Source organism: Rana temporaria, chromosome 1 (genome assembly GCF_905171775.1).
Source record: "Rana temporaria chromosome 1, aRanTem1.1, whole genome shotgun sequence".
Lineage (NCBI taxonomy): Eukaryota > Metazoa > Chordata > Amphibia > Anura > Ranidae > Rana > Rana temporaria.
Window position 1 is genome coordinate 243,443,049 of NC_053489.1, and position 19,023 is coordinate 243,462,071.

General features: G+C 51.9%; 1 protein-coding gene across 3 annotated transcripts in view; it reads left to right on the top strand.

Moving 5' to 3' along the window:
• The window catches only part of MORC2 (MORC family CW-type zinc finger 2), a 160,470-nt gene that overhangs the window by 26,328 nt on the left and 115,119 nt on the right, over positions 1 to 19,023 (top strand). The gene's annotated exons all lie outside the window — the stretch shown is intronic.

The window sequence follows — 19,023 nt, forward strand, 5'->3', positions numbered from 1 at the left end:
GGACCCTCCGGTGTCCGGATGGAGCAAAGCCGCCACGTTGCCCGTGGAAGGGGCTCCTGCCTGTGGGTACCCCGCTGAGACCGGTCTTGACTCGGTCTCTGGTGTCACAGACTCTGACTAGAGGGCTGTAGCTCCTGCTGCAGGAGCTGGGGGCACAAGATGCTGCTGAGCCCTGTAAGGACCTAGCTGAACGTTTGGTTCGGGGTCTGTAGTTCGTCTGTGAGTCGGTCCTGGATGCGCTTCCCTTGCTTCCAGGGCCTCCGCCTGTGTGGGGGTGTTTGCGCCGCCTCGTGTGGCTTACATGCTGGTCTTCGGACCGATCCTCAAAGGGTCCTTGGTGGACTCACCCCTTTAGGGGTGGGCGGCTTTTTGGGCCTCCCGGGTTGGCACCCCTAGGGATGCCACGGGTGGTAAGAGCACGCTGCTTCCTCTGCTAGGAAGGGCAAGGAGCCTCGCCGTCGGCGAGGGCCCTCCTCTCCCGAGCGGTTCGTGCGCCCAGCACGGTGGGTATTCTGCAGGGTGCTAAGGCCCCCGCTGCGGGGCTGTGACGCGCCTGGCACCACGTGCCATACGGGCCTGCGGACGGTATTGCTTCCGCATGTAGGTGTGCCCCCGTCGGGTGGGGGGCTGGCTTTGTGATTTTGCGGCTCGGTTGAGGCCTCTTCTTTCCGACCGTTGGCTTTGCAAGGTTTTCTCGCGGTGCAAGATAGGTTTTCTCTCTTGGCTGCCTAACAGATTTTTTCCTCCGTCCTCTGGCTTCCTCCGGTTCGCTGGTTGGTTCTGTCCAGGATCTTCTGATCGGGGGAGTGGTGGTGCCAGTTCCCTCAATGGAACGGTCTCAGGGGTAATACTCCAATCTGTTGGTAATCCCCATGGTGGACGGGGTCCGTCCAATCCTGGGCCTCAGGGCCCTCGTTTGTTTTTTTTGTAAAGTACAAAATTTCAGGATGGGAATTTTTTTTCTGGCGTCCTTGGATGTCATGAACGCATACCTGCATGTTCCCATATGCTCTAAGCACCAGAGATTCTGGGCTTTGCGGTCAGGGAGGACCTTTTTCTTTTTGTGGCCCTCCCGCTCGACTTGGTGTCGACATCACAGGTTTTTACCGGGGTGCTCGTCCCGATACTGGCCCGGCTGTGTCAGCGGGGGTTTATCGTGGGGTGTCTGGGCGACATTCTCCTACGAGCTTCTGAGAACTCTGCATTTGTGGAGCCGTGTCTATCACGTGTCAGACTCTCCTGGAAGTTTGGCTGGCTTCTGTTTTTTGTCCAGAAGTCAGTGTTGGTCCCGTCTGGGACTGGAATTCCTGGGACTAGTCCTGGATTCCGCCGGGGCGGGAGTTTTGTTCTCCTAACGGAAAAATTTAAGACTCTGCAATCTGCTGGGCAGCAGTTGTCGACCTAGTGGTGGTCATCTCCGCGATTCTGCTTGAGGGTTCTGGATCTGACGGTGGCCTCTTTCGAGGCGGTTCCGTATGCCCAATTCCACGCCAGGGTGCTACTGGAGGACCTGTTGTCACGTGGGGACTAGCTTCCGTCATCTCTGGATTACCAGGTTCGGATGAGTCATCTAGTCCCTGGTGTGGTGGCTGATGTTTTCCGGTGCTTCGGGCCGGGAAGTCGTTTCGGCCAAGCCACTGGACCGTGGTCGCGATGGATGCCAGCCTCTCCGGTTGTGGGAGGGGTTTTTGGGGCACCCAGTCAGCCCTGGGGTGCTGGACTCAGGTGGCGACCCACCTACCAATCATTGTTCTGAATCGAGCTTTGCCTTGCCTGGTGGTCCCTGGATCTACAGGGCCGACCATTCGGGACCCTGTCCGTCAACGCTGTGACGTACGTCGACCATCAGGGAGGCACACAGAGCTCTGTTGCAGCGACGAGGGTCGCGCACATACTTTGGTGGGCCGAAGGGTCCGTTCCGGCTCTATTGGCCGTGTACATTCCGGGAGTACGGAATTGGCAAGCCGACTCCTAAGTCGGATTGTGCTCGACCACGGAGAGTGGTCTCTCCACCCGTAGGGGTTTTTCAGTATATGTGCCGAAAGTGGGGCACTCCAGGCGTGGTCCTTCTAGTGTCCCGCCTCAACCGGAAGGTGCCATGTTTTTGGCCAGGTCACGGGACCCGTGGGCTGACGCGTCAGGCGCGTTGGTGGCTCCTTGGGGTCGCTATCGCCTGCTTTACACCTTCCCTCCTCGGTAGCTTCTTCCTCGCCTGCTGCGCAGAGTGGAAGCCGAGGGTATTTATCAATCCGGATTGCCCCAGATTGGCCGCGTCGCTCCTGGTACGTGGACCTGGTGCGTCTGGTGGCTGACGCCCCCTAGCATTTTCCCCTGGGGGTTGATCTTCTGTTACAGGGTCCGATCTTCCACCCTGTTTTTACAGCCACTGGCTTAGCGACGTGGCTGTTGAGAGCCTGGGGCTGAAGGCCCGAGGCCTATTGGGCTCAGTGGTCTCGACCGTGCTGCCGGCACGGTAGTCTACCTCACGTAGGATTTACATCATACGTGGAGGGCCTGCATCTCTGGTGAGGAGATGAAATGGCACCCTAGTACGTACGTACGTACGTACGTACGTACGTACGTACGTACGTACGTACGTAGTATCCAGGATTCTGCTGTTTTTTACAGCAGGGAGTGGATCAGGCTCTCGCCTTACGTACAGTTGGGAATCAGTTTTCTGCTCTGGCTGTTACTTTCAATGAGCCTTGGCGTCGCACTCCTTGGTGCGTACGTCTGTTCTGGGGGTCTGGCATATGGCCCCTCCACTCCCCCCATGGGACTTGTATTTAGTCCTTTTGGTTCTTCTGGATGCTCCCTTTGTGGACATTCGGGAGGTTTTTTGTTGACTGTCACGAGACGGGAGCAGGTTTAGCTCAAGTGCTAGAGTACCTGCCCTTCAGGCATTTGACTCTGGGTTCTAGCCCAGGAAGGTCTGCGTTGTCACGTGGCCGTGGCTCGTCGTGGGCATTTCCACTGTGATTTTTTTCTGGTAGCAATTACCTCGATCAGACTAGTGTTTGTCTGAACTGGAGGCCTTGTCTTGCATGGCTCCCTGCTTGGTCATCCATAAGGATGAGGTGGTGCTGCGGCGCAGCCGTCTTTTCTCCCCAAGGTGGTTTCGGCTTTTCACGTTGTTCTGTTCCCACATGAAGGCGAATGAAGGTATAACTGATAATAGCTGTGTGACTTCTTACCTTCGTATCCAAGCAGTAGGGCAGACAGGACCGGCAGATGTTCAGATTAGATGGATCCAGACTCAGACATGAAGATGAAATCAGCGTGGGTTTATTCAATCCAGATAAGACAACAAACGGTGATACAATACTGTTCTGTAGTAGTGGTATCAATGCTGACTTGTTAGAATATGTCCTGAGGCTAGCTGCTGTGGCTGCAGAGCTGCTGCTGAGCTGCTGCTGACTTCTGCGTGACTTCTGCGTGACTTCTGCATGACTTCTGCGTGGTCAAAAACTGATGCCTTCTCAAGCCCAAAAATGTGGAGTGTCTAGTCACACAGCCATGAGGAGATACTGAAAATGGCTGCTCCCAGTGAAGAGACCTGCCCAGCAAGAGTCCACGCCTCCGAATAGAAAAAACTTTACTAACCAGAACAGGGACGTGTGGCATGCAAATTCTGGCCAGCAGATGGCAGCAGTGAAAGAAATGCATGAAAACAAACATGTAGAAATAAAGATTAATAATGTAATGTACAAATAACTATAAGGAGAACAGCACACTCCCCGTCTGAAATTTACGTAAGGAGATTTCACTATGACGAATGTCCATAAAAATATAATACAACCTGTAACGAAGAACATGTGAAATGCAATAAACATGACATAGTGGGTTGGCTGACCCATAGCGGGTAAAACTGTGAAGTTCGAGTTCAGTCCTTTTTCATCCTTCGGGAACGTTCTCGATGGGTAATATTAGAATGAGTTTGTTAATCGGCCTTGCAAAAGTTTTAAGCTCACCCTTCCTGAAGATCTTCAGCTCCACCTTTCGGACCTTGCCATCCTTGCTAGGAAGAACCTTTGTAATTAGTCCCATAGGCCAGGTGATCCTTTCGGTTTGTTGCTCCTTCATCAGTACTAGGTCTCCTTCTTTCAAGTTTGGTTTTTGATGTTGCCATTTCCTCCTTCCTTGAAGAATATTGAGATACTCTTTACGCCATCTGTTCCAGAAGTAATCTGCCAGGTGTTGTACACGTTTCCAGTGTTTTTGGTAGATATTCCCATGGGTAAATTCTCCACTAGGCGTGAGCATATTGTCCGTTTTTTGGGTAAGTAGAATAGCCGGAGACAGTATGGCTGGTGTTTCAGGATCCATAGATACTGGCACAAGGGGTCTTGAATTGATGATAGCTGAAACTTCAGCGAGAAGAGTGACGAGAGTCTCGTGCGTAAGTCTTGAAGAGTTTACATCCATCAACATAGAATTTAAGATGTTGCGTGAGATCCCGATCATTCTCTCCCAGGAACCCCCCATGTGGGAACTATGAGGAGGATTAGAAATCCAGGTGCAACCTTTCTCCGCCAACTGATCTTGGATAGGCTTAGTGTCGATGTTCAGTTCTCTACAGGTGCCGATGAAGTTACTTCCCTGGTCTGACCTCAACTGTTTCACTGGTCCTCTGATGGCGAAGAACCGTCTTAAGGCATTAATGAGGCTGGATGTGTCCATAGATTCTATCACCTCTATATGAACGGCTCGCACACTCATGCAAGTAAATAGCACGGCCCAACGTTTACTGTTTGCGTGACCACCACGGGTTCTACGTGCGGACACCATCCATGGTCCAAAGACGTCTAGGCCAGTGTAGGTGAAGGGCGGCTCTGTGCATAGTCTATCCGCGGGCAAGTCGGCCATTTGTTGGTGTAGCTGTTTTCCTCTAGCTTTACGACAGTGCACACAGTCATGCAGTAGTTGGGCTACACGTTTCTTCATACCTATAATCCAAAGACCCGCAGACCTTAACTTGCCCTCAGTGATTTGTCTGCCCTGGTGTTCAGTCTTTTTGTGGTAATGTCGGATCAGCAACGTGATGATATGATGTTTGCTGGGAATAATGACAGGATTTTGCTCCGCAACTCCTAGGTGGGCTTGATTCAAACGACCACCGACTCTGAGCAGGCCAAAACTGTCCATAATTGGGTTTAAGTTTGCAAGGGGACTTTTTTTAGGAATCTGCTGTCTGTTGTTCAAGTACTTCCTTTCTACGTTAAATTCCTGCTGCTGGACATGACGTATTATGAGAGACTCGCTATGAGAAATGTCCTCAGCAGAGAATGGTTTATGGCAGACGTGCCAACCATGACAATCTTTATCTTCCTGAGTATTGTGATAACATCTGGCGATGTGCACTAACCTTGCAATGGTTCTGACAAGTCTCATCCAACTGGAGAAATGTTCAAAACGATGACAGTCAAGCCTGGAGGTCTGCTTTGTTTCAGTGACTAATGCGCTAACTTCGGCGCATATTTCTGGATCATTATGCGGAACCTGGATGCTGTAAACTTCCTGTTCACATTTGTCTGCCCGTCCTAGCAGAAATTCTGGGCCTGTAAGCCAAGTAGATTTAGCAAAGGAACCCACAGACGTAGGCCTGGTGGCGTGATCTGCTGGATTAAGTTCAGATGGTATGACAATGTGTTCTCTCGTCTCAGGCTTGCTGTCCATGGTGCGCTGAAGAGAGTTAGATCTGGATAGCGCTTGCTCCTGATTGTCGGGGAGACTTACCCTGGTGGTTCGGAAGGGTAATGGAGAAACCCAGTGATTGGTTTAGTCTTTAAAGAACTCTCTGTCTTCTACTGATAAGGCTACCTTATCATCATCCTTGGTTGTGTGAAAGACTGATCTCCCCAAGTCGTCAGCAAAGAGGGGAGAAATGATGTCAGGTGGTTGTACGAGGTCTGGAGACTTCTCTTTCACTTCATAGTGATGAGGACACGGCTTAATGCAAGTTGTGCGTCCGTCTCCACGCACGTACGTTTTGAAGGAGTCGATTTCTGGTTGATCCAGGCATACGTTTCCTATGACTACCCATCCCAGGTCCAGCCTCTGGGCATATGGTGCGTAGTCAGGACCATTACACTGTTGGCGCACCTTGTGCACCCTTAGATTATCTCTGCCAAGCAGGAGTAGAATCTCAGCATTGTTGTCCATAGGTGGGATAACGTTGGCTAGGTGCCTTAGGTGCGGTTGGTGAAACGCAGCTTCTGGAGTAGGAATCTCATCCCTATGGTTGGGTATTTGATCGCATTCAATCAGTGTTGGTAGGGGTATTTCTGTATTCCCACTGATGGGGGAAGCAATGAATCCTTGCGCCCTCCTGCCGCTAGTCTCAATGCGGCCTGAGCAGGTGTTTAAGATGTAGGGTTCTGATGGTCCCTTTATCCCAAAGGCTTCAAAGAATTTAGGTCCTGCTAGGGACCGGTTGCTTTGGTCATCGATGATGGCATACATTTTTACTGCCTTTTCTGGTAGTCCCTCTGGATAGACCTTGATTAGGCATATTCGGGCACAACATTTCTCACCCTGGCCCTCGCCACATACTTCCAAACATGAACAGGAAACAGCGGTGGCTGCGTTAGCGTGGTTCTGGGGCTCCCCGCCATGACTTGGAGCGGGACTGGTGGTGACGGCAGCTGGTGAGTCTCTGGGCAGTGGAACTGGGTGCATAGCCGAGGCATGTCTTTCACTATGACACTCCTCACACTTGATGATGGATTTACAGTCCTTAGCCATGTGCTCCAATGAAGCGCAGCATCTGAAACATACCCCAAGCTCGCTGAGGAACTTCTTGCGCTCCTGTATGGGTTTGGATCTAAACCCTCTGCATTTGTTCAGTGAGTGTGGTTTTTTATGAATGGGACATTCACGATTGAAGGACTTGTCTCCTGATGAGGTATTGTACTGTTTACCCGTGGGTGCTGCATAAGATGGTAGGTTAGTCTTTCTAACACTCACGCTGCTCTTAAAGTCTCTGTGTTTATGCATGGCACTCTCATACCTTGGTGATGGTGTCGCTGGAGCTGTAGTGTTGAACTCCAGGAAATCGAGGCTGGGGTCATTCCTCATCTGGGACTGTTCTTCAATGAATCTGCAGAAATGAATAAATGGGGGAAAGGTGATGTCATGCACCCTTTTGTACCTTGAGACTGATGCCGCCCACTTTTCTTGCAGACTGTATGGTAGTTTCACGACAATTGGGTTCACTCCATGGGCTGTATCCAGGTAGCATAGCCCGATCAGACGAGGGTCTCTTTTGGCAAGCTCTAGTTCCATGAGCAGGTCACTCAAATCCTGAAGCTTATGGACGTCCTTAAGATTGATCTTTGGGATGTTCTGCAGTCTCTTAAATAGGGCCTTCTCTATTGCTTCTGCACTGCCGAAGGTACGTTCGAGTCTCTGCCAGGCGGCAGCGAGACCTGCTTCTGCTTGTCCCACATAGACAGTTCTGAGGCTCTTGATGCGATTTGTGGAGCTTGGACCCAGCCATGAGATCATGAGGTTGAGCTCCTTCTCTGCGTCTAGTTTGAGGTTGGCAATGGTGGCCTTGAAAGTTGCCTTCCAAGCTCTGTAGCTCTCTGCACGGTCATCAAATTTTGAGAGACTTGTGTTAATTAGCTCTCTGATCGCCATAATCTTGGCCAACTCAGACATATCTGATTTCTCACTGCTTGTTGCCACGACAACCTGTGGTGCCGCCGGGGCGTGTAGGCTTTGCGGCGTGAAAGGGTGAGATGCATCCAGGTAGAATGATGCTGCTGCAGGGTTGAGCTGTGATCTAGTCTCTGTAGATCGTGAGGACTGCTGCTTGAGCTGTGGAGGTAGGCCAGGAAACGCCTGATGGCCCTTTTTGTAGTTTCGTAATAACTGTCCTTGAGAAGGCACATCTGGGTGAACACCATCAGATTTCTCGGGTGCTGTAAGTGACACTGGCACTGTAGGTGGAGATGACTTTGAGGTTTCGGCGTTGTCAGCTTGGACGGTACTGCATACTGGGGGTGATGCAGATAATTGTTTCAGTACATAGTCGCTGGTGCGGTAAGCTGAATCTTCTACCTCCTGTGGTAGCGAGCAGACTGGATCAAGACCTTGGCTTAATGCTTGCTCAAGTAGTCTTACTTTAGCTAATGCAACTTCCTCTTCCATCTCTGATTCAAGAATCTTTATTCGAGCCTCTGCTTCTGCGTCTGCCCTCTTGGCCTCTGCTTCTGCTTTTGCCAGAGCTTCTTTTTCAGTGAAGGAAGGTCTGGCTTTGGATTGATCTGCATTTATGCGGGCCTCTAGTAGTCTGTCGCTTAGGGTTGAGCTTCTTGAGCACGATGATCTGTATGACCGAGAGGAATGTTTGGATGAATTTGATCTGTGTGATCTAGTTTCTTGCAAATGGGAGATGCGGAGTTCCGCTTTATCTTTAGCAAGCAGCACCATGGTGTCTCTTTGAATGTCTATAGATTCTGCCTTGCTCAGTTCTGAAAGGGCTTCATCATTATTAACGTTTTTTAGAAAGGTTATATACCTTGTGAACAGTCTCTTGTATCCTTCATGAGCTGTGTTCAGCCGCCTGATGCCAACTTGTAAGCTTGAGGTATCACCAGAGGATTTAAGTCCTGACATGAGGGAGGAAACTCGCTCCCATTGCTCTTCCAGGTTATCGCATAGCTCATCTTTTGTGGTTTGATAGTTTTCCCTGACCTTTTATTGTCGGTTTGAGGGAGCGTCTTGGTCGCACGACTTGGTCTGCTGGAAGTGTGGGTTCTGCTTCCTGTACTTCTTGGTGATCAGTATCAGGCTGCATTAGCTCTGTTTCATCACTGGGGAACTGTGCAAGGTCCTTTTTGTCCATTTTGATTTAAGGTGCGCTGTCTCTTTAAGAAAAAAAACTTTTGAATTGGGGGCTGAAAATTGCAGTGCGCCTGCGCTGGGGCACTCTGGCAAGGTTCCTCAGGTGTTTTAAGTGATTTGCGGGGGTTTAGGTTAGAGAGGGACCCCGTGTGCGTTAACAGTTCAGCTATGCGAGCAAAGATTGATATGGGATATAGGAAACGGCTTGATGAGTTGTGGAGGGCTTTCAGGCAACAGTAAAGATACTGTGGACATGCGGTGCTTGCCCTTAGACTTGTGGAACATGCACTGTAGCCGGGCAGATTAGCTGCAGATAGGCCTGTTACAGGGGAGATTCCTTAGTGTGGTAACTCTGAGGGAATCTGTGACTGGGGTGTGGACATTAAGGCAGTTTTTGACTGTTCTGTTCCCACATGAAGGCGAATGAAGGTATAACTGATAATAGCTGTGTGACTTCTTACCTTCGTATCCAAGCAGTGGGGCAGACAGGACCGGCAGATGTTCAGGTTAGATGGATCCAGACTCAGACATGAAGATGAAATCAGCGTGGGTTTATTCAATCCAGATAAGACAACAAACGGTGATACAATACTGTTCTGTAGTAGTGGTATCAATGCTGACTTGTTAGAATATGTCCTGAGGCTAGCTGCTGTGGCTGCAGAGCTGCTGCTGAGCTGCTGCTGACTTCTGCGTGACTTCTGCGTGACTTCTGCGAGGTCAAAAACTGATGCCTTCTCAAGCCCAAAAATGTGGAGTGTCTAGTCACACAGCCATGAGGAGATACTGAAAATGGCTGCTCCCAGTGAAGAGACCTGCCCAGCAAGAGTCCACGCCTCCGAATAGAAAAAACTTTACTAACAAGAACAGGGACGTGTGGCATGCAAATTCTGGCCAGCAGATGGCAGCAGTGAAAGAAATGCATGAAAACAAACATGTAGAAATAAAGATTAATAATGTAATGTACAAATAACTATAAGGAGAACAGCACACACGTTGGTGTGGACATTGTTCTTCCATCCTTATGTCCTTGGCCGAAATGGAGGGAGGTGGCCACTTTTACATCCTCTGGATGTGATTCGGGCCCTACGTATGTACTTATCTGCTACGATTCCGTTCCGGAAGTCGGTCTCACTGTTCGTGTCGCTGGCTGGTTCTACCAGGGGGCCTGGTAGTCTCGTCGGCCACCTTTTTTCCGGGGTGGATCCGACGGATTGTGCTTCAGGCCTATGCCCTGAAGGGGCAGGCGCTTCCCTTTTGGGTTACGGCGCATTCGACCAGGGCGATCGGGGCCTCTTGGGCTTTCTGGCATCATGCCTCTGTGTTACAGGGGTGTATGGCAGCGACCTGGTCGTCGTTCCACACTTTTTCTAAGTCTTAAAGGTGGATGTGAGTGCATCTTCTGATGCCTCCTTCGGCCGCAGGGTGTTACAGGCGGCAGTTTACGGTTGGAGTTCCTCCGTTGAGTGACTCCGGTTTTGTTTGGGGTGTAACCTGTTTTTGCTGTGTTATTTTCCCACCCCTCGAATTTTTTTGACACTGCTTGGGGACGTCCCTAAGGTCAATGAAGGCTGTGTCCGTCTATGAACGAAAGAGAAGGGAGTGGCCAACGACCATGATGTGAGGAGGTGCTTTGCCTGAGCTCTGTCCATGCTGCACACAATCCTACCTCAATCCTGCTGAACCGATTGCCATCCGAGGATTCCACCGATCCCTACAGCTTCCAGGAAGCCTTGTGCCCGTCGGGAGATGGTCAAATACGGCCCACCGATGGAGGAAGCCTCAGGATTCGTCTCGCAGGCCCCACCATGTGAAACTGGGAAAGATGGTGCTGGTCACCATGCTACAGGCTTATGCAGCCAGCCATCCTCCTCCAGGGCTACACCGAGGCAAAAACCAGCAGGGAAGGGTGGGTAACATTCTTCACCCCCTATTCTGAGCCCAGAAGACCCCTTCCTCATATCACCAGCCAGGGACTCTGACCATGAGAATACTGACATGGATGCTGCTGATGTAGGCCCCACAGAGCCATCCCTGTCTCAGATCATGGCTGCCATCCAGCATAGCCATGCATCCCTGACCACTCAAATGGATTCTATTAAAACTGACTTATCCTTTCTGAAGCAGGATGTCCACAACCTCAGCCATAGAGTGTCTAATGCTGAACAACGCATCAGTACACTAGAGGATGAGATCCGTCCATTGCAGGGCTCTGTCAGGGAGCTGCGCCAGGCCCAAGAACACACTACAGATAGACTCACTGAAATGGAAGACCGTTTACTGAGGAGTAACCTTCGCTTCCTGGGGTTCCCAGAGGGGTCTGAGGGTAGGACCCCAGAAATGTTTATGGAAAGATGGCTGATCTCCACGTTTGGCGCTCCCACCTTCTCGCCACTATTCGCCATTGAACGGGCACACAGAGTCCCCATGCGCCCCCTTCCTCCTGGGGCCCCACCACGGGCCATGATCATCAAGCTGCTTCATTTCAGGGACAGGGAGGCTGTTCTCAGAGCTGCCAGGGAGAAGGGAAGAGTGTCCTTTAATGGAAGCGGAATAACCATTTTTCCTGATTTCTCAGTAGCCACACAAAAGCAACGGGCCACCTTCATCGCCATTAAACGCAGGCTCCGTGAGCTTCAGCTTCCCTACGGCATGCTGTATCCTGCTCGTCTGAGAATCATCTACCAGGGCAAGGCCTACTTCTTTACTGATCCTAAGGAGGCATCCCACTGGGTGGACACCCTGGGACGTCCGGAACGCAGGAACCAGGACCGAAGGTCGCCCCCACACTGAAAGTGAACATGCTGAGTGTACTTTCCTTGACAACCCTTCTCTCAAATATTTTGGGGTGGTGGGGTACTCCCCTGCTGTGCCATGGCTTGCACACTATGTGTCCAGCCTGGAGGGCTGTGGCATCAGCAGGAACAGGATGACATTTACTATTATTTTCTTTGCCTTTTCTACCCCCATTTTTTGAACACCTTACCTGATGTTTTTTGAATCCTCCATCCTGATTCGGGATCACCTGATATGTTTGTTCTGTGCGGTTGCGGACAGCAGCCAGCGTCTAAGGACCTCTACCACTTCTCAGGGATTGTTGTTGGGGGGTTTGAGTCATGGCCACCCCGCCTTGCAATTTTGGTTTTGGGAACAAAGCTCTCATATGTTTGGGTTTGGGAGCCGGGAGGGTTAGGGTGGGCTGGGCTGTTCAGGGACTTTTGTTCGGGACTGTTTTTGTGTTTTTTGCACTTTTTCTGAAATGCTGGTACTTGTTGTTGCATGTCTATCTATGGGCCGGACTAGCTGGCCTTGCTACTATGCACCTGATATTATGTATTGCTGGAGCATTGTTATATGTTTCTGACTTACTCCTTAGTGTACGCATCCCTCGTGGTGCGTCGGGCGCCAGTTTCTGGCCACTCCCGGCGTGCGGCGAGGAATGGGTTCCTCCAGCCATACACTACATGCTTTTTCATGTCTAAATTACGTTTTGTGTCATGGAATGTACGGGGGCTTAATTCAAAAGTGAAAAGATCGTTGATGTTTGAATATTTGGCACGTCATAATCCGCATGTGATCCTACTCCAGGAAACCCACCTCCAGGGCTCTAGAGTAATGGCCCTTAAGCGGGCAAAAATCGCTTATGCTCTCCACTCCACATACTCTACTTATGCCAGGGGCACTTCCATCCTTATTGCCAAATCTGCACCAGTTAGCATTAAACATGTTAAGCTTGATCCTAATGGTTGCTTTGTGATTGTCGTGATAGAATTCATGGGTAAACCATATACGGTAACTAGCTTATATGCTCCGCCCCCATTCACTAAAGTATTCTTTGAGCGGGTAATGAACTCCATATTGGCGATAGCGGAGGGTCCCTTATTGATAGCGGGTGACTACAATACAGTATTGGATAATTCCATAGATAGGTTGCGTTGCTCTACACTACCTCCCACCCCCTTGGGATCCTTTTTAACTCAATTTGACTTGGTGGAGGTCTGGAGGTGGAAGCATGCGGATGGGAGGGAGTATTCTTGTCATTCTGAGTCTCACGGTACTTTATCCCGTATTGATTTATGTTTGGTCTCGTCAGATCTGTTGAATTCGGTGACTGAGGTCAAGTACCTCACTAGGGCGGTGTCTGATCATTCCTCTTTGTTGGTGGACCTCGCCCTGGGCACCTCTCCCTCCTCCTATCGAGTGTGGCGGCTAAGCCCGTTATGGTTGGCGGATGAGGTTGTGGTGAACCAGTGTATGACAGAGATGGGTTCTTACTGGGTGACTAACAGGCAGAGCGCCTCAGTTCCGATGGTGTGGGACGCCTTTAAGGCCACCACACGTGGCTCTTTTGCTGCGGCCATTGGTCAGACGCGCAAGGCCTCGCTATCGAGACTAACAGATGCAGAGTGGTCTCTCAGAGAGGCAGAGGCCGCTTATTCAGCGACCCCCTCTCCTGAGACACACGCCGCTTGGAAGCATGGGGCCAGGGAACTGGACCTGGTGCTTTTGGAGCGTACTCAGAAGAAGCTGCTGTATCAGAATCAGCGGATCTTTGAGTTTGGGGATAAAAACAGTCGCCTCCTGGCGTATCTCTCCAGACCGGACTACCAGCCTTGTAGTATACCTAGGATTAAGGATTCCGGGGGAATTGTAGTAGAACAGAATAAGGAGATCATGGAGGCCTTTGTCACATTTTATTCTTCCCTTTATGCTACTAGAGCACATTACACAATTGTGGAATTGGATGACTATCTTTCTGAAATCTCACTGCCTAGGCTTCAGGCCCAACAGGCGACACTCCTTGACGCTCCTCTGACGGCTGAGGAAATTGGGGAGGCTATCCAATCCTTTGCCAGAAACAAAACACCGGGATTGGATGGTTTCCCCATCGAGTGGTATATGCAGTACAGGGATCTGCTTGTGCCTCATCTGGGCAGGGTGTATGATTTTGCTATCAGGACGGGGCAGCTGCCGCCTTCTATGTCAGAGGCACTGATTGTCCTTATTCCTAAGCCACACAAGGATCACCTCCTCTGTGAATCTTACAGGCCGATCTCACTCATTAATTCGGACGTAAAAATTCTAGCAAAGGTACTTGCCCGGCGACTGAACACGGTCATTACTACCATTATTGGTGCAGACCAAACCGGGTTCATCCCGGGGCGATCGACCTCCATCAACCTACGTAGATTATTCACTAATCTGCAGGCAACCCATGAAGAGATGGGCTCTAGGGCCGTTCTGTCCTTAGATGCACATAAGGCATTTGACTCGGTCGAATGGCCTTACCTGCTGGAGGTCCTGGCGAAGTTTGGATTCGGCAATACCTTTATCAGGTGGGTGCAACTACTGTACTCGAAGCCCACTGCTAGACTAAGAGTGAACGCAGCCATATCTGATCCCTTTCCAATAAAGAGAGGCACCAGTGTTACGGAACCATGAACCAGACGTACAACAAGAGATAAGTGAAAATAAGAAGGCTTTATTGAAAATCAAGCTGTAAAGCAAAAGTCCAACGGATGGTGAAACCAGAGGTCAGGAACCAGAAGAGTAGTCAGACGAAGCCAGGATCAGGAACCAGCAGGGAAGTCAGACGAAGCCAGGATCAGGAACCAGCAGAGAAGTCAGACGAAGCCAGGATCGGAACCAGAAGCAGCAGCAGTCTTAGAAGCATGTGCACACAGGAGGACCAAGCAAGGAACTGAAGTCACAGACCTCCTATATATGTGAGCCAGGTATCCAGCTCCTCCCAGTGGGAAGGAGGAGCCGCAGGGTGGGAGGCTGCAAGAGACCTAGAAACCAAGATGGCCGCCAGCACATGTCAAACGAAGGAGACAGGAGAGAGGCAAGACCATGACAGTACCTCCCCCTCAAGGGCCCCTCCTCCGCGGTGCAAAAAACGGTTTCTGAGGGAAGCGTGCGTGGAAGGCTCGGAGCAAGGCAGGAGCATGGACATCTGCGGAGGGAACCCAGGAACGCTCCTCAGGACCATAACCACGCCAGTGGACCAGAAACTGCACCCGACCGCGAACCAGGCGTGAGTCCAGGATATTGCTCACCTCATACTCCTCGTGATTGCCCACTTGGACCGGACGAGGCCGAGGAACCGAGGAAGTGAAGCGATTGCACACCAGTGGCTTCAACAGGGAGACATGAAACACGTTGGAGATCCGCATGCCAGGTGGAAGCGCAAGGGCATAGGCTACCGGGTTTACCCTGCGAAGCACTCGGAAGGGACCAACAAAGCGAGGAGCCAGCTTGGGAGTGGGCACTCGAAGGTTGAGGTTGCGGGTGGACAACCATACACGGTCTCCGACCTGGTAGGAAGGAGCAGGCGCTCGTCTGCGATCAGCCTGGAGTTTCTGGCGCTGCGCAGAGACCTCAAGGGACCTCTGGATCTGTACCCAAGAAGCACGTAGAGCAGAAAGGTGATCCTCCACAGCCGGAATATCCTGGGGAGAGCATGCCTCCGGTAACACGGCAGGTTGGAACCCATAATTGGCCATGAAGGGAGACGTCCCAGAGGAAGAGTTCACAGCCGTGTTCCTGGCAAACTCAGCCCAAGGCAGGAGGTCAACCCAATTGTCCTGGTGATCGGAGACATAGCAACGAAGGAATTGCTCCAAGGCCTGATTGGATCGTTCTGCGGCCCCATTGGACTGAGGGTGGTAGGCCGAGGAGAAGGAGAGATGAATCCCCAACTGGGAGCAAAAGGCGCGCCAGAACCTGGACACAAACTGACTCCCCCGATCCGACACTATCTCTTTGGGCAAACCGTGCAACCGGAAGACCTCCCGGGCAAAAATCGTGGCCAACTCTTGTGCAGAGGGTAACTTCTTGAGAGGAACACAGTGGCACATTTTGGAAAACCGATCCACAATCATGAGAATGACCGTATGGCCTCGGGATGCAGGGAGGTCCACAATGAAATCCATCCCCAGGTGTGACCATGGGCGCTCCCCGGTGGCTATGGGTTGCAGCAGGCCCAACGGAAGGTGCCGAGGGGACTTACTTTGGGCACAAACAGAGCATGCCGCTACATATGCGGCGATGTCGGAACGTAGGGAAGGCCACCAGAACAGACGTGAAACAGCCCAGGACAGCTGATTCTTACCAGGATGCCCCGCGGTCTTGGAGTTATGGTAGGTTCGCAACAACCGAGTGCGCAACTCCTCAGGCACAAAACATCTGCCGTTGGGTGTCCCAGAGGGAGCACCAGACTGAGCCGCCAAAATCTGCTCACCAAGGGGAGAGGTCAGGCTGGTGCGAATGGCGGCCAGGATCTGATTCGGAGGTATGACCGAAGTCGGTATAGATTCCTCCCTGGACAGCTCGGAGTACTGCCGTGATAAGGCATCCGCCCTGATGTTCTTGGAACCAGGTAGGTAGGAGACCACGTAATTAAAACGTGACAAGAACAGAGCCCATCTGGCCTGACGTGGTGTCAATCTCTTGGCCTCAGAAAGGTAGGTCAGATTCTTGTGGTCCGTCAGGATGAGAACCGGAACCACCGAGCCCTCGAGCAAGTGCCTCCACTCTTTGAGAGCCTGCACTATGGCCAATAACTCCCTGTCACCAATCTGATAGTTGCACTCCGCGGATGACAGTTTCCGGGAGTAAAACCCACAAGGAAGCAGCGGACCCTCTGGTGTCCTACGCTGAGACAGAAGGACGCCTACTCCCGTCTCGGACGCGTCCACCTCGAGGACAAAGGGCAACCCAGGGTTGGGATGAGACAGAATCGGAGCTGACACAAAGGCGGATTTTAGGGCCTCAAAAGCCCGGATGGCCTCGAGCGGCCAGACCTGGGAATTACTGCCCTTCCTGGTCAGATCCGTGAGAGGCTTGGCCAGCATGGAGAAGTCCCTGATGAACTTCCGATAATTATTGGCGAAGCCCAAAAAACGCTGCAAGGAACGAAGACCACTGGGCTGAGGCCACTGTAAGACAGCCGAAACCTTCTCAGGATCCATGGAGAACCCCTCAGCGGAAATGATGTAACCTAGGAAGGTTACCTGGGATCGGTGAAATTCGCATTTCTCAAGCTTACCGAACAGCTTGTTCTCTCGTAACCGTTGCAACACTCGTTTGACATCCAGAATGTGGGCCTCCCTGGATTCAGAATATACCAAGATGTCATCCAAATAGACCACCACACACTGCTGCAACAGGTCACGGAAAACATCGTTGATGAATTCCTGAAAGACTGCGGGCGCATTGCACAACCCAAAGGGCATAACCAAGGATTCATAATGACCGGTCCTGGTGTTAAAGGCGGTCTTCCACTCATCGCCCGCCTTGATCCTTACCAGGTTATATGCCGCCCTCAGGTCGAGTTTGGTAAAGACCGTGGCCCCTTTAAGGCGATCGAACAGCTCGGAAATCAAGGGTATCGGGTAAGCGTTCTTGATCGTGATGCGATTGAGACCCCTGTAATCGATGCAAGGCCTCAACTCACCGCCCTTCTTTTTCACAAAGAAAAATCCAGCCCCTGCCGGGGACGAGGATTTGCGAATGTGACCACGGGACAGCGCCTCCATCACGTACTCCTCCATGGCCTCATTCTCCGCAACCGACAGTGGATAGACCTTGCCGCGAGGAGGAACGGCACCAGGTTGTAACTCAATGGCACAATCATATGGGCGGTGCGGAGGTAGGGCAACTGCGCGTACCTTATCGAATACATCCCGGTACTGCTCGTATTCAGGAGGCAACAGAGAGTCCGAGGAAGTACACAGCAACTTGACAGGCCCATGGATGCACTTAGCCCCACACTGTGGTGACCATGAGAGGATCTCGGCCGATCTCCAGTCAAAAGTCGGATTATGCTTCTGGAGCCAGGGGTACCCCAAGACCACCGAGTAGTGTGGAGACGAAATAACTTGGAAGCAGACCGACTCTCTGTGAGCGGCACCAATGGCTACCCCCACTGGAAGGGTCTCATGAGTCACGTGTGACGGTTGGAGGGGTCTGCCGTCTATCGCCTCTAGAGCCAGCAGGGAACCTCGAGCCTGTAGAGGAATGGAATTGGCGGCAGCGAACTCACTATCAATGAAAAAACCACCAGCACCAGAGTCCACCAACGCCTGGGTCGTCACCGAGCCCCCGACCCAGGAGAGGACAACAGTGATCAGTGGTTTATCAACACGGGAAACCGGGGACGAGGAGACTCCACCCAAGATCTGCCCCCGACAGGATCTCAGGTGCGAGCGTTTCCCGGACGGTTCGGACATGCCAACCGAAAATGCCCATCGAGACCACAGTACATGCATCGGCCCTCGCGTCTCCGGAGTACCCTCTCCCCCTCGGACAAGCGAGCAAACCCCAGCTGCGAGGGTTCACCCCCAGACAAGTCAACCCCAGGAGGCGTGGGAGGAGAGGGAGGCACGGGTGGGACAGCAAACTTAGGCGCCAAACTGTTAGGAGGCCTCCGCAGGCACTCCTTAAAGGAAGGTCTCTCCCTGAGTCTGGTGTCAATCAAAATCAGGAAAGAAATAAGAGCCTCGAGCTCCACTGGTAGGTCCTTAGCTGCAACCTCATCCTTCAAGGCATCCGAGAGACCATGAGAGAAAGCAGCGACCAGGGCCTCATTATTCCAACCTACCTCTGCTGCCAGGGTACGAAACTCAATGGCGTATTCGGCTACGGATCGTGAACCCTGTCTGACGGACATAAGGAGCTTCGCAGCAGAGGCGGCGCGAGCCGGCACATCGAATACCTTCCGAAGAGAAGCAACAAAACCGGAAAACTCGGCAACCACCGGATTGTTGTTCTCCCATAAAGGACTGGCCCAGGACAAGGCCTTGTCAGAGAGCAGCGAGATCAAGAACCCCACCTTTGATCTCTCAGTGGGAAAGGCATGTGGCAGCAACTCGAAATAAATGCCCACTTGGTTAAGGAAACCTCGGCACTGAGTTGGCTCTCCCCCAAATCGCTGTGGAAGGGGGGCAGAACCGGACATACCCCGAAACACCGCAGGCGCAACATCAGGTGTTGGGGTAGACTCTGGCGCAACAACCGGAGCGGCAGTAGGAGCGGGCCCAGGAGCGACAACCGACCCATCGGCAACGGGAGCGACATGAACCGTGCGTTCAAGCAGGGTTTGCAACGCCACGGCGAACTGACCCAACAGGGACTCCAGCTGATCAAGTCTGGCAACCAGCGTGGGTAGCGAGG